The 15,184-nt window shown below is 35.0% G+C and overlaps 2 protein-coding genes across 2 annotated transcripts in view; one reads left to right on the top strand and one right to left on the bottom strand.

The window, feature by feature from the left end:
* The window catches only part of LOC120350073 (ribonuclease inhibitor-like), a 137,094-nt gene that overhangs the window by 52,199 nt on the left and 69,711 nt on the right, over positions 1–15,184 (top strand). The window lies entirely within an intron of this gene.
* LOC111062274 (beta-alanine-activating enzyme-like) overlaps positions 1–15,184 on the bottom strand; it is a 176,345-nt gene that overhangs the window by 132,704 nt on the left and 28,457 nt on the right. The gene's annotated exons all lie outside the window — the stretch shown is intronic.

Genomic DNA, 15,184 nt, shown 5'->3' with positions numbered 1-15,184 from the left:
TATCAGATCCCTAGAAATCATTTTATTTATAAAGGTAGTACGCAGTCTGAACCAACTGCGGATTGACGGCGGACAGACTAGATCTGTGCACCCGGTATTGAATTAACATTAATGGTAAAGTGTGTGAGGTATAGGGTACAGGGTATAAGGTATAGAGAATAGGTTATAGGGTTCAGGGAACAGAGATTTAATAATGGAATTATTCTTCTCTACAACAAACGGGAGTTTATTCAATAATTCGCAATCTGGGAATTGCGACCTGTCGCTCAGCAAGCTGAAACTGCTAGCCAAATGTGGGGTATAAGTTTTAACGATGGGGTATTTAAGGTATAGAGAATAGGATTTTAGGTATAGGATTTCTGAATCGCGAGCCTGTAGCTGCGAAAGGATCTTTAGCAATTCTGAAACTGCTAACCAGGATTTCCGCGACTGACTAACAACTGCGCGACGGTTATTAAGGCTAATCTGTAACAGCCCTTAAGGGAATTCAAATCACTCTCAATCGTCCGAAACTCTCTTAAATTAATAGTCAGTATGTCGACAATTATTATGAGAGGATAGAAGGGATCTCACAGACACAGTCTGTGGATAATATCGGGAAGACAAAAGTATGTTGATGTCAAGGTAAGAAAGGATTTTTCCCCAAGAAAATATCGAGTCAAAGACTCCTATTTCAGGAAAAGTTATAAGGGAGTTTTTCCTAATTGTCTAACTGATGACTGCGACGAAAACGAACTTCAGTCTGGAACTGCGATCTCAGGAAAATAGGATTTTTACTTTCCTTGCCCTATTACCATAGGTAAGGAAAGTATTGCTTTCCGAAAAAATTAAGGTACCCAAATTTCTAAACGTTTCAAGGTCCCCTGAGTCCAAAAAAGTATTTTTGGGTATTGGTCTGTATGTGTGTGTGTGTGTGTGTGTATGTGTGTTGTATGAGTGTATGTGCGTCTGTGTACACGAGATATCATCTCCCAATTAACGTAATGACTTGAAATTTGGAACTTAAGGTCCTTACTCTACTATAAGGATCCGACATGAACAATTTCGATCAAATGCAATTCAAGATAGCGGCTAAAATGTTGTCAAAAACAGGGTTTTTCGCGATTTTCTCGAAAATGGCTTTAACGATTTTGATCAAATTCATACCTAAAATAGTCATTGATAAGCTATATCAACTGCCACAAGTCCCATATCTGTAAAAATTTAGGAGCTCCGCCCCATCTATGCAATGTTTGATTTAGATTTCCAATTATCAGGCTTCAGATACAAAATGTTAATGGAAAAGATTGAGCATGAAGATCTCTACAATTAATGTTCAGTAACATTTCCACCTAAAATTGATAATTAGCTTGAAATTTGAGAAAATATGATTATTCAATTTGTTGATTCTATTGAATCATTCACTATGAAGAGATAGCAGATCTCGTGTGTATCCAGCGTTATTGTCCTGTCACCAGCTGGCTCAGATCTTTGTTTATAAGTAGACTTGAGATGCGCGGGAGCACTAGCGTCAGGTAATCAATTTTCATAACGGCAAGGAAAGTTGTGTGATTACGCCACACCAGATTATTTTTATAAATGTTTCGCGGGTCTGAAGACCGCAACTGGGTCGATCTCGAGTCTGTAACTGAGATCCTAAAGTAAATAGGATTTTAAATAGGGAAACAAGCAGTCCGGAACTTCTTGTCTCGGGAAAAGTTTAGAGAAAGTGAGAGGAAGTTTGTCGCAGTCTGACGACTTCGACGGGGACGAACTGAAGCTGCACCTGAGTTCTCTAGGAAAAAGAACGGGATTTTCCTAATAGGAATTATAGCTAATCCAAAACTACTATACAAAAATAAATACAGGGACCACCCTACAATATGAAAGTTAAACAAGGAAAATTTACTCTCAAAGAATAGGAGTTTTCCTACAAGGATGAAAGTTAACTAGGAAAAATGATCCCTAACAATGACAGAGATCCCCCCACAAGAATGAATTCTAATCAGGAAAATTACTTTTAAAAAGAATAGGGATTTCCCCACAAGAATAAAAACTAATTGAGAAAAACCATTCTTAAAAAAGACAGGGATTTCCCTACAAGAATAAAAACTAATTGAGAGAAACTATTCTTAAAAAGGACAGGAATTTCCCTACAAGAATAAAACCTAACCAGGAAAATTACTCTTAAAAGGATCAGAGATTTCACTACAAAAATAAAAATTGATTGAGAAAAGTTACTCTTAAAAGGAAGGCCCCCTTACTACAGGGAAGGAAACACCTACAAGCGACCAGTCCTAACATACAGTTACCTGAATCACTGTGAATCCTAATACGGAGAATTAAGAACCGATTCTCAATTCCCGTATTATAACTGAAAATGTCGAGAAGCGACAGAGTAGAGCCTTACAAATTAAGGCTGTGCAAAGACTAAAAATAAACTTTCTACTCCTGATATTTTTCAAAGTTTTTCGATTTGTATATCATTAAGCTATCAAAATGAAAAAGTTTTCTCAGGAAAACATTTTTTCCGATCATTACTTTTTGAGATATGAGCGCCTAAAGTTTGAATTTTTGGGACAGAACATTTCAAATTCGGTAAGAGATAAATCCATGAGATTCAAAGGATAGATTCTTCATGGTTTGTTCATCTAGTAAAACAAAAATTTCCTCAAAATATCCATTTTCAAGATAGTTATTAAATTTACTAAAATAACTTTTTGTTGAGTTATTTTTGGTAAATTGAATAACTTTTACAAAAATTGATATTTTTAGAAAATTTTTGTTTTACTAGATCAACAATACCATGAAGAATCCATCCTCTGAATCTAATGGATTTATCTTACCGAATTTAAAATGTTCTGTCCCAAAAATTCAAACTTCAGGCGCTCATATCTCAAAAGTAATGATCGGAAAAAAACTTTTTTTTTTCATTCAATCGGAAAAAAATGTTTTCCTAAGAAAACTTTCTCATTTTGATAGCTTAATGATAAGTTTACAAATCAAAAACTTTGAAAATATCACGAGTAGAAAGTTTATTTTTAGCCTTGCACACCCTAAGAACTCTAAAAATCCGCTACAATCCGCGAACGATTCGGAGCCTACTGTTATCGAGCCGAATAAAGCCAAAAGTGCGAGATAAATTACTTTCAACACGGCTCTTTCTCGAAGACGGAAAGGTCCGATGCTCTATCCTCCACTAATCACTCCCACTACCTAGCAGCATTCTCCTTCTTTTGTGTTTGAGTGAGAGCTTTGTAACGCTACGCGGCAACACCCCCCTCCAAACTATTGCTGGCAATGTTCCAAGTACCTACTGGTCAGCAGGTATATTGTTTGTTTATGTTACAGAGATGTTTTCATCACAAGAACATGAAGCAAAATGTCACGGCGCATCCAATTGTGCGCAGAATGTCCGTCTGTGTCAAAGCTACAAACTGTGGAGGGAGAAATGGGTTTCTCCTCTTCATGTTAAAAGTAATTTATCTCGGACTTTAGTTAAATTTCCCACTTGACTGTTTGCTACGGCAAACTTAAGATCCCTCCAGGTTTCTAACCAAGGATAACTCGCACAACCCAAGTGATACAAGTCGGGAGAAATAACTATCAAGAAAGAAAATCCGAAGGAAAATCTATCTAAATCTATCTATCTATCCAAGGAGATCTATCTTCGAGTTGTCCGGAACTCGACCCGCAATATTCTACTTGAACAAACACACAAATATAATAATTTCTCTATAGTAAACTATTACCGGAAACGTTGAGAGGAGAACACGACCCGTTCACACTCCCGATCACCGAACAACTAACTCGACAACGGGTCTGCTCCTAGCAGTGCAGGGTCCGTGGAAAAACGGGAGGCAAAGGGGAAGAGAGAGACGCTAATAGGAAACTAAGAAAAACTTCACGCCACTGTCATGTGACAAAGAATGACTCCACTAATGCTGATGATAAGGGTGGATTAATGATGACAATATTGCTAATTTCTATAGAAATTAACAGGTAAACAATTTTTACTCCTGAAATTACAGGACAGCGATCCTCACTCAAACAGATAGATCACTATCACCTATGATGAGAATGACTATGATAGCTGCTGCTGCTGCAATGTTAGATAATCGGACCCTCAAACTCGTAAACAAGATCTGGAAATTTCTGGTTAGGATGAATCCGCTGATGATAATTAGCAGGGTTGTCGCCCATGATGATAATGTATACGCTCGACTCCAAGCCTAATAGAATAATTCGATTGTCGACCCTATTCCTTCACTGAAATAAAGAAAATTAACAGAATCCTATATCAAATAACGATTATCCTTTCGTCACAAAATTCACTTTGTGACAGTGTTTGTTAAGTTCTCTACTTTATGTTTATATAGGAGCGGTGTGGAAATGGCAAAGTCAGTACTACGCCAGCGTATTTCAATGTGACTTAGGCCTTATTCTTGAAAAATAATTTCAATAATACACATAATAATTATAAAGATTTATGACGACTCCTCGGACATAGGACCGAAGAGTAAATAAGTAAAATAAAAGTAAGTTAACACATGATAAGTACTAAATCTATTGTCCTACTATTTCTCTGACAAAATTATTTTACTTTTCACCTACTAAAATTACCTAGCTAATTAATACAAAGTTTAGTAAGTAGTAGGCTATTAATAAATCAAAAGAGGTTTTTTTGTGTTGTTTGATAGTCAGAGAAACAGAAACATTGAACTGAGCTATGGACCAAATTAACAATTATGGAAGTAATAAAAGCAATAAAATAATGACAGTCAACAATTTATTACAGAAAATATCACATTCTTGACAACTAGCTCTACACAGTCTTTTGAAACCAGGCAATCTAGATTTTTAAAATATTCCATAAACTTCCTCTTTACACAAACTCACTTGAATGTCTTAAACCCGGTTGCACAAAAGCCTGTTAAATTGTGAACTTAAATGTAGATTGTATCACGATTAAATTCCAAAAGACTAATCAGAGAAGACTCTTTGAAAAAAATTATTCTCTGATTGGTTATTTTGGCTAAAAATTGAACAGGCTTTACTGCAACAGGGCTTCTTTTTGAATATAATAGGTAGTAATATTTGTACGTTATGAATTTATTGTTCTCAACTAAATACAGATTCAAATTAAGCACACCTTCACAACAGAATATGCTCACTGCTTTCGTCTAGTAGCCATTTAATCCAATTCATTCGTCTTTATAGGATAATAATCAAATAAATTTGATTGGATGAATGTTCTGAAATTCACATTCATATTGAAGATTCAGTATATCCAGGCACTCTCAGTCGACAGATGCGGTAGTCATAGTATGTTCCTGCAAAAACAAAAAAAAAAATTAAATTCATTCAATCTGATTCAACTAGTTGATAGTAAATTACTTTATTTGATTTCAAACTGAAATCGGCGTTTTCACTGTGTGAAACCCCGAGTAACATGATATATTGAAGTCCACGTTATAATGGTTGTGGAGAAAGATAGCGTTGCCAATTCTCTGCCTTGCCACTACCTTCTATAGAGGATAGCTACCGGTATATCTGATGTGATATCAACTGTTCATTCTTTTTTTAAATAATCAATTATATTTAATTTGTCAAGAAAAAATATTTTTCAGTGATTGAATAGTAAATTTTCATATATGAGATTAAATTAATTGTTAATTATACTTCTATATTGTTAAAACGATCTGGGAAGCTGGTTGGAGAGCTAGTGAGAGGAGTGCTAGTGGGGAACTAAAAGACTTGGCGAGTTTCTCAAAGGAAGGCCTATGTACTATGTGAATTTCTTGAAACAAGAGACATAGACTGGCAGTGAAAAAATATAATTGTAAATACAAACAATTCAAAATAATTTTTTTTATTCTTGACAACAATGCTATTGTTGAAGAATATGTAATAAAGAATTTTGACTATTAGTATAGAATAGAATAGGTTTTTATTCCTTGACGTATATAGATTACACAATCGGAAACGTCGCAATGTTGTCGATTCACTCTTCACTGCCTTTTATAGCTGATACGGTATATCTTATGGAATATGAACTGTTCATTCTTGTTAAAAATAATCAATATATATAATTCGTCGAGAACATATATTGAAAAATGAATATTTATAATTAAGATTAAACATTTTGTTAATAAATTATATGTTTACATTGTTAAGAAACGATCTGGCGACTTTGCGGAGGAGGAAAAGAATAGCGCTATCTGCTTTGTCGAATGATAGACAAGGATAGCAGCACCAATGTTAATCAAATACATCTATTATAACGTGGACCTCACTATTGCAAGTAAATAAGTAAGGATATGATCACATTGGATGCAGGAAGTGCAAGTACACGCGAGAACATTGCTCTTTAGAACATTGTGACGTTTCCGATTGTATAATGTATATACATGTATAATGTGATCATACCTTGAAAAGTAGTTCAATTCAACTGTCAACCTTCATCGGATAGTGAAACGGCGAAGGTATAGTGAGGTCCACGTTATTAATGGATGTATTTGATTAACATTCGTGTTGCTATCCTTGTCTATCATTCGACAAAGCAGATAGCGCTATTCTTTTCCTCCTCCGCAAAGTCGCCAGATCGTTTCTTAACAATGTAAACATATAATTTATTAACAAAATGTTTAATCTTAATTATAAATATTCATTTTTCAATATATGTTCTCGACTAATTATATATAATTGATTATTTTCAACAAGAATGAACAGTTCATATTCCATAAGATATATCGGTATCAGCTATAAAAGGCAGTGAAGAGTGAATCGGCAACGCTGTTCACCTAGTCATCTCCACTGCCCTTTTAACGTGGACCTCACTATTGAGGGTAGCGGGGAAGGTAGCTGAAAAGAATTGCATGCATTAAAATATTGAAAAACAAAATAATTGTATTTTTATTTTATTATTTTCAAAGGGTACTACAATCCTATTTCATAAATGTAAAAACATATTGGAGCGGCGTTATGTTAGAAGGTGGAAGGAAGACATTTAGATTTAAGATAGATGCATTACTTCTCAACTGTCGGTCCCAGCTGATATATAACTGTTGTGAGGCCTATTGAAGGCTTAAATTCAAGCTAGATGGGACTTTCTGTAAGTGACTCCCCAGCTACTAAAAGCCCTACGAATAAATTTATCTTACTTTCAATACTCTCAGCTACCTTCTCCTCTACACTATGTTCTAAAACGAATTCAAGAGGGCTATGATATAATGTTAGGGCGCAATTAAGTTCGAGAAATTTCAATTCTAAGCAATGAAAACTGCAAATATCCAAGGTTAGCATACCAGAAACAACTTTTTTTCAAATTTGAAAGCTCATAAAAAACTTCAAACAAAGAAACAGATTATAGAATCTTATTGAAAATTCCTTACTCTTCCCAAACCATATCCTTGCAATTAGATTTTGACTGATAGTTTTCTAGTTGTTACGTTTTAATGACGATATGTAGGCCATTTCTAAAATCTAGAAAAATCTATAGATCTCGAAAACTAAAGTCGATATAAGAAAATTGTACTGGACATTTTTTGTTGCAAATTTCATGGTCTTCGGCTGATACACCTTCCGTGGGGCACTCTGTATATTTCAAATATTTTTGTCAAGATGGGAAATTATTCATTCAAATATTCTACAGAAAATGAAAAATATAAATCAAATGTAACTCACCTGCTGAGTAAGTTTCAGTTTGTTGAGCAAATTAAATCACCACCTCTGGCTTTTCATCATGTTCATCAGTTTTGCCAAAACAAACTTCCATTACAAGCTTGTCAATCTCAGAATTCATTATCCCATTTTCATCCATTTTATTTTTTAATTTTAGAATCCGTTTGCATTTTCTGTTCACTGCCTTCTGCTTGATTCTGACTTTCTGCCTCATTTTACTAGCTGACATTAATGAAGTGTAGTATTTCTTTGACGTCTGTGTGCCGGCATCTTGTTTCCGCAATAATTTGACTCCGGCGACAATAATTTCTCTCCTGGCGACGTGTCTAGTTTGCGTCGCGACTTCCCGCGTTTCTGGAAAGCTCTCTAGTTCTAGTGGATCTTGCTTGACAGTGTAGGACACCCCTGGAAATATAGAAGGCACTGCCCATTCGCGAAGCCTCGGCTTTTTCTCTCCTGGAACCATCAGCAGGTCTTCCTTCTTGAAATGTACACTGCAGATTGTCGAGTACCTATTTGCTAGGAACCTGTCCTTCGTATGGCTGACAACCATTTGGCGAGAAGCTCCGTGTTGTAAAAAGGAAACCTGGAAAATGAAATCAGGAATACAGATTTTTTTGCTGAGGGTGATGCCCGCATGAGCTCTAGGCTTGTGCGTGGGTAATGAGGTGGTTGATAATGATATTATAGTTATAGCATTGATTAAATATATCATAAGAAGATATACCATGGTATACGTCGATTATGTCCCAAATTTCAAGCTGATTTTTTTCAGCTCAAACCGATTGCTGTCGACTACTACTGTCTATTATTACTGAGTTGTTGAGATGAGATTGTAAGAACGGCACAGTATGAAAGACTACCAGCGTCACATACCTTCACCAAGGAGAACTATCGGCTTGAGGTAACAGTAAAATTTGCGACATAAACCATGGGATATCTTCTTGTACTATCTTTTCTCTATAATTATAGCATGGGCGTAGAACCTGGGGGGGGACACGGGGGACGCGTTCCCCCAATATCTCATGGTATATAGGCCTAGGCTATGTCCCCCGGAAAAATTCATTGAAGTTTTTAATTATGATAACACATTTTTATTAGTTTATTTGTAAATTGGGAATAAACTTGCCTTGTACGAAATATTTATACATAGCGTCGTTTGTATATATGACAAGAGTGACCAGTGTACAAAGTATTCTAGTAAAGTATCTGGGCATCATGGTTGATTGTAACCTCAAGTGGGAGCCTCATATAGAATATATTTGTAAACGCTTAAAATTTATTTCCTTTATCTTTTATAAAGTCCGTAAAATATTAGACATTAAATTACTTAGGGTCCTTTACTTTGCCTATGTTCAATCGGTGCTGCAATATGGGTTAGTGGTATGGGGAGGAGCGTATGATGTTTTCATGAATAAAATTTTTACATTTCAAAAAATGATAATAAAAGCAATTCTTAATAAGTGATGACAGTACGTCAAATTTATATAAAGAAACTTCTCTATTATGCATGGATGAGGAAGGAGGAATTTACAGTGAATAATAACGTTTCTATGTATAACCTGAGAGTTACATCTCATAACATTTATAATATTAACTATTCAGATTTGACAATAGTGCGAAGACAATTGGGGTATCTTAGCTCAAAAATAATAAATATAATGCCAAATGCATTGTCAGAATATCTTTCTAATAGGGGTAGACAGAGGATGGAACAGATAAATAAGTGGGTGATACAAAAATTTTTCTTCGACATCAGTCAAATATTATAATTACTAGACTAGTAATTTATTGTTAACTTCGATTTTTTTGTAGCTTTGATTATTAGTAAATAATTTTTTATATTGTCTAACAGCTGATACTCTCACTCAGCGGTCAGGGTTTTGCCCTTGCTGGGTGGTGCCATGTAATTTTAATTTATTTGTAAAATAGCATAATATATTATTATAATCTAGAATATTTCTTTTGTAAGTTTTTTATTTTGTATTTTGTTTTTATGGGCAATAAAGATGTTTAAAAAAAAAATACTACTAGATACCTATATCCTTATTATGCACGAACACACACTAACACACCACCTGTGGTGATGTTACGATTGTTACATAAGTATTTTGTATCTGAAACTCTCTCCAAACAAGGACAGTTACAATCAGAAAGATTTAAAATTTGTTTTGAAAAATGTAATTACTCATGGGAATTTATGTTGATCTTTGTAACACAGTTTTAAGTAAAAATTACAGCTTTGTATGGTTTGTGAGTGGAGAACTTTTCTATGGTTATTCAGCTATCCTACTTTGATTGGTAATCAAAACAAACATTACAACGAATGCTGTTTTTTTGTAAATAATTTTTATTTAGTAAAACTTATAAAACCAGTAACTCAGAATTTTATTTACCCACTAATTTACCACTGTCAAATTAGAGGATTTGAAACGGATTTGAAGTGAAATATGCTTAAAAAACCATCATTTTAATGAGCTATTTTTCAAAAAAATCTTCACTTGGGGGCATCCCCCCAGACCCTCATCGACTGGGGGGCAAGCCCCCCAGACCCCACAGTACGTCCCCCCAATGTTAAACAGCTATCTACGCAAATGAATTATAGTATGTTAACTAAAGGGGCCCCATTCACTAGGAAACTTAGATCGGCGGATCAGGGAACCAAGTTCGTGTAGGATTTGTCCCACACACTGTAGTGGGGAGAGCGAACAACCGTTCGTTACTTCAGTGTATTACGGGGTCCAGAGATGAATGTTTCAAAGTTTGCAGCTGCTGTGTTAGATTTGGATAAGTGTGGAGTGTTCATGAAGAAGCGAAAGGTCGAAAGTGTGGTTGCGGGAGGGAGAGGAGTGGTCACATTTGAAACTATTAGGCTACATCATCTTTAAGAAAATAGCGTAGGAGACTTGAACAATTCAAAGTAAATCAACATAACCTACCTTTTAGAAATTGGCTTACTACTATCAAAATTCGGAAAGGGAACAGTTTTGGGCTAGGCCTGTTGATCCTTTTCTAATCATGTGTGTATTGTTAAATGAAAAAATAAATAGAATGAATGTAAAAATTATTTGAGAATGAGTGAGAGTGAATTTAACTACTTGTTATATCTTGTAACGCCTCTAATAAGTAAGAGAGATACACTACTTAGAACACCTGATCACTGCCTCGTAGCTACACTTCGCTACCTAGCTACTGGAAGGAGCTTGGAGGATCTGAAATTTACATGTGCAATATTACCCCAAGCGGACGAACCGAACAAAGTTTTTAATCCAGATTGAAGACCAAATTCGTCACGAATTTGACTCGCAGTTCGCCAATTTTCCACATACACTAGGAAACTTGGTACTTGCGAACCAAATGGTTTGCAAGAACCAAGTTCACTAGTGTATGGAGCCCTTTAGTAAATACATAGGCCTAAGCCCAGTTGCACAAAATCCTCTTAAATTCTATTGAATCCACAAAAACCAATCAGATAATACTGATAGATTCATATTTTACTCATCTGATTCTTTAGTACGGTATACTATAACACAAGCATACAGTTGAACGTCGTCATGTGGAAAATAAAATGCTTTTTTAAAAAGCAAACTTCTCTGATGGGATTTTTGTGGCATTTAATCAAAGATAAAATCAAACAAGCTTTTGTGCAACCGGGCTATAATGTTTCAAAAATACTAAAATTATTGAAACACATTAGAATCAAGTAAAACCTGGAATAATTAAAAAGTTAGGTTATGCTAGAAGGCTACATTCACATTATACTTACTTGAAAAAAGCAATATTGTTTAGAAGAGTGGGCTGATTGATGCATCCATAAGCGCTTACATTTTCACCATGATTTTAATTTATTGTTTGATTTTCAAGCTTGACATGGATTGAAAAAAAACTGTTTAGAATTACATAGAACAAAATTTATTGTCTGTTGAAATAAGCTAAAATATATTGTTTACCGTATAAGTTGGTTGACGGTGATTAATTATTATTTTAGCGTTAACAGATTTCAATTTTAACTCTTAATTCCTAAAAATAACCTCATTAAATTTATAAAAATTTTATAATTAATTGTTCATCTCAAACCCTATCGCAAAGACACTTATTAATATCATGCATTGAAGATTGTACTATATTGAACATAACTAAAAAAAACCGAAGAAAAATGTAAACAGATGTTTTCTCTGGAGAGTATAGCGTAGATCGATTGTGGCGCTCCACGCGGTTTCAATGTAACTTCCAATTTAAAATAAACTGTTTTGATAATATTATTTTCAATAAATAATGATATATTATCAATACATTATATTAAAAAAATACTTAATATTATCACATCAGTGGAGTTTTCAGTAAAATTTCAGGTGAAACAATGACATTCCTTTAGTGAGGTTCACGTTATAGTGGTAGTATTTGATAAACATGGGTATGCTATCTTCGTCTATAATTCGACAAAGCAGAAAGCGCTATCCTTTTTCAGCTCTATAAAGGTAGGCGCAAACAGATCGTCATCGGACGGACTGCACGCATTGGACGATTAAGATTCGATGCATTGTTTTCAATTGGAGTGTGCATACCTATCCGCATCATATACCTATGCGCACTCCAATTGAAAACAATGCATCGAATCTTAATCGTCCAATGCGTGCCGTCCGTCCGATGACGATCTGTCTGCGCCTACTTTAAGGTTGCTGTTATATATCGGTTTTTAACAATTGAAAAATAATTAATTACTACGGTAACAAAATATTCAATCTAAATCATGTAAATTTATCATTGAATCATTGAAAATTACATTATCTTGACAAATAAAATATTATTGATTATTTTTAACGAGAATGAATAGTAAATGATAGAATAATATTATTAAATCAGATATACCGTATCAGCTATCCTCTATAGAAGGCAGTAGCAAACCAGATGTTCGACAACGCTGTTCTCCTATCTTTCTCTACTCTCATCGTTAAAAAAATAAGTAGGCTCACTATATTCGTTACAGTTTGATATTCTGGGGAGGCTATGACACACACCTTGGGGTAATTTTCAGGAGGCAGAAAAGAGCTCTGAGAATAATCTTCAACCTCAGTGCCCGAACATCCTGTAGGCCTTATTTTGTGAGAGAGAGTATATTAACTTTGCCAGCCATGTACTTTCTGGAGATCATCACGTACGTTAGTAAAAATTGGAAGCATTCTCATCCGTTTTACTTGATCATTGAGGAAAGTTCTGTTAAAAAGAGCGCCATACTCAGTGGATGAATGTGTGAATGTCTTGAGGGAAGAAAATTACATATCATAGAATTATTACAAAATAAAAATTTCCTTTAAATCAACTGAAATTAATCGATTTCTTCCAGGGGGTGCTCCTGAAGGCAGTGTTTTTCTTTGAGGTCTCCTCCTTGCACTATTGTATTTTCTGTGTTTATTATTGATTGTGACGATTCAATGTTGTGAAGCTTGTCTTTTATATGCAACTACTTGAATAAATGAAATTTGATTGATTGGATTATACGTCCTTGACTCCTTCCGAGTCAAGCCGAATATAGTGAGACACATTACAATAGCAATAGAGGAAGACGGGAGAACATCGATGCCGGTATATCTTATGTACCTAATAATCACTGTTCATTCTTGTTTAAGATAATCATATATTATATTTGTCAAGGAAATATATTTTCCTACAGTTACCCTGAAAAGTGGCCATTGCTGCACTGATTACAGAACGCAAAGAATCACTTTTCCGCTCTAGTGCGGGAAAAATTTTTCCTGCACTCCAGATTTGCAACATGGCAACGCAAAATAGTTAGTAGGTTATATGGAGCACCAGTGCAGCAAAATCAAAATGAAGTAGGTAACAGTGACTGAGCTGCTATAGTGAGCAGAGGTGCAACGAAGCACAACGAGCACAGCATTAAGTATATATTATAACCAAGGACAACATTTTTATTCAATTTGACAATAAATTAAGGTTTTTATCAATAATAAAATTACACAGAAAAACATTTGATGGATTTCAGGCAATTTTACCCATATTTACCCACTTTTCATATTCAATGGTAACTGTAGGAAAAACTTAATGTGAAATACGTGCGCAACCGCAAAGTTCCTCTGCTGCACTCAACAAACCATTCCGCCCTCGCCTACGGCTCGGGTGTAAACGTTTCTTTCGATGCAGCTGTCACTTTGCGCACTAGTTGCACAAATAACTATTTAAATTATGAAATAATGAATTTCCATTAATAAAAAATATTCAATCATATAACGAGCCACTATTTTCAATTTAACAACAGTACATTACTCACCTTTCAAGTCCGGACGCGTTTCAAGACACTCCATCTTCAGCGGACAGACAGTACTTTCAATACTGTTTTTTTACAGCGTACAGAGAGTACCTTGGTACTGTTCAGCTATCTTCATCAACTGCGTATTGCAATAATCTTTTCACAACAGATTCTTTAAATACTCAATATTCTCTTCAATACTTCAATATTTTCTATATAATGTTCAGTTTTCATTTCTACAGCTTACAGAGAGTACCTTGTACTGTTTACCTATCTTCATCAACTGCTTATTGCAATAATCTTTCCTCAACAGATTCCTTAAATACTTCAATATTGTCTTCAATACTGTTCAGTTATCATTTCTTACAGCGTACAGAGAACCTTAATATTTTATTTTCAACACCACTTATTGCTATAGTCTTTCTTCAACACAGTTAGCGTTATCAATTATTGAAATACAATACAAATATTATCTCTACAGCCTACTACGATTCTAGCATCATGTATCACAGGTGAAGAGAATATTCCCCGGGCAGTTTTAGCGAGGTCAGCACAGATCCGTCACTCAAACTCATAACAAAAACCGTTCCCGTTGTGTTGGCTCCTACGACCAAATTATTTAAAATATCCACAAAAGGAGTTGCAAACGCAGGAGCCAACAAGCTTGCTTTCCAAATCAAAGATGGCTGACACATGACGTCACACCCCGACAAGCAGTAGACGTGTGCATCGTGACATCCGAACAGGATCAGTGTTTTGTTGGCAACACTGGCTGATGTCAAGGATGAGAAAATGTTGCCGTCGGCTTTGAACGTCCACAGCTGAAACAATAAATAGCATAATCTATAATTGACCGAGCAAAGTGAGGTCTAAGATTCAAGTCGACGGTTTGGCATTTCTCTTAATGTTTAAATGTGTAAATGTTTATATTTTGCGCATTTACGGCGAAACGCGGTAATAGAATTTTCATGAAATTTGATAGGTATGTTCCTTTTTAATTGCGCGTCGATGTATGTACAAGGTTTTTGGAAATTTCGCATTTCAAGGATAATATAAAAGGAAAAAGAAGCCTACTTCATACGCCAATATTAGAGTAAAAATCAGACTATAGAATTATTCATTATAAATCAGCTGACAAGTGATTACACAGATGTGTGGAGAAGCCAGTCTATTGCTGTATTTCCATAAGGTCTACAGTTTCAATCAGGTACTTGTGGATGAGAATACAGCGTGAGGTCTACTGTTCACAGAACT

This window comes from Nilaparvata lugens, chromosome 2, assembly GCF_014356525.2.
Source record: "Nilaparvata lugens isolate BPH chromosome 2, ASM1435652v1, whole genome shotgun sequence".
In the NCBI taxonomy this organism is placed as follows: Eukaryota; Metazoa; Arthropoda; class Insecta; order Hemiptera; family Delphacidae; genus Nilaparvata; species Nilaparvata lugens.
The sequence above is the reverse complement of the archived record's forward strand: the minus strand, read 5'-3'. Positions and strand labels throughout refer to the sequence as shown.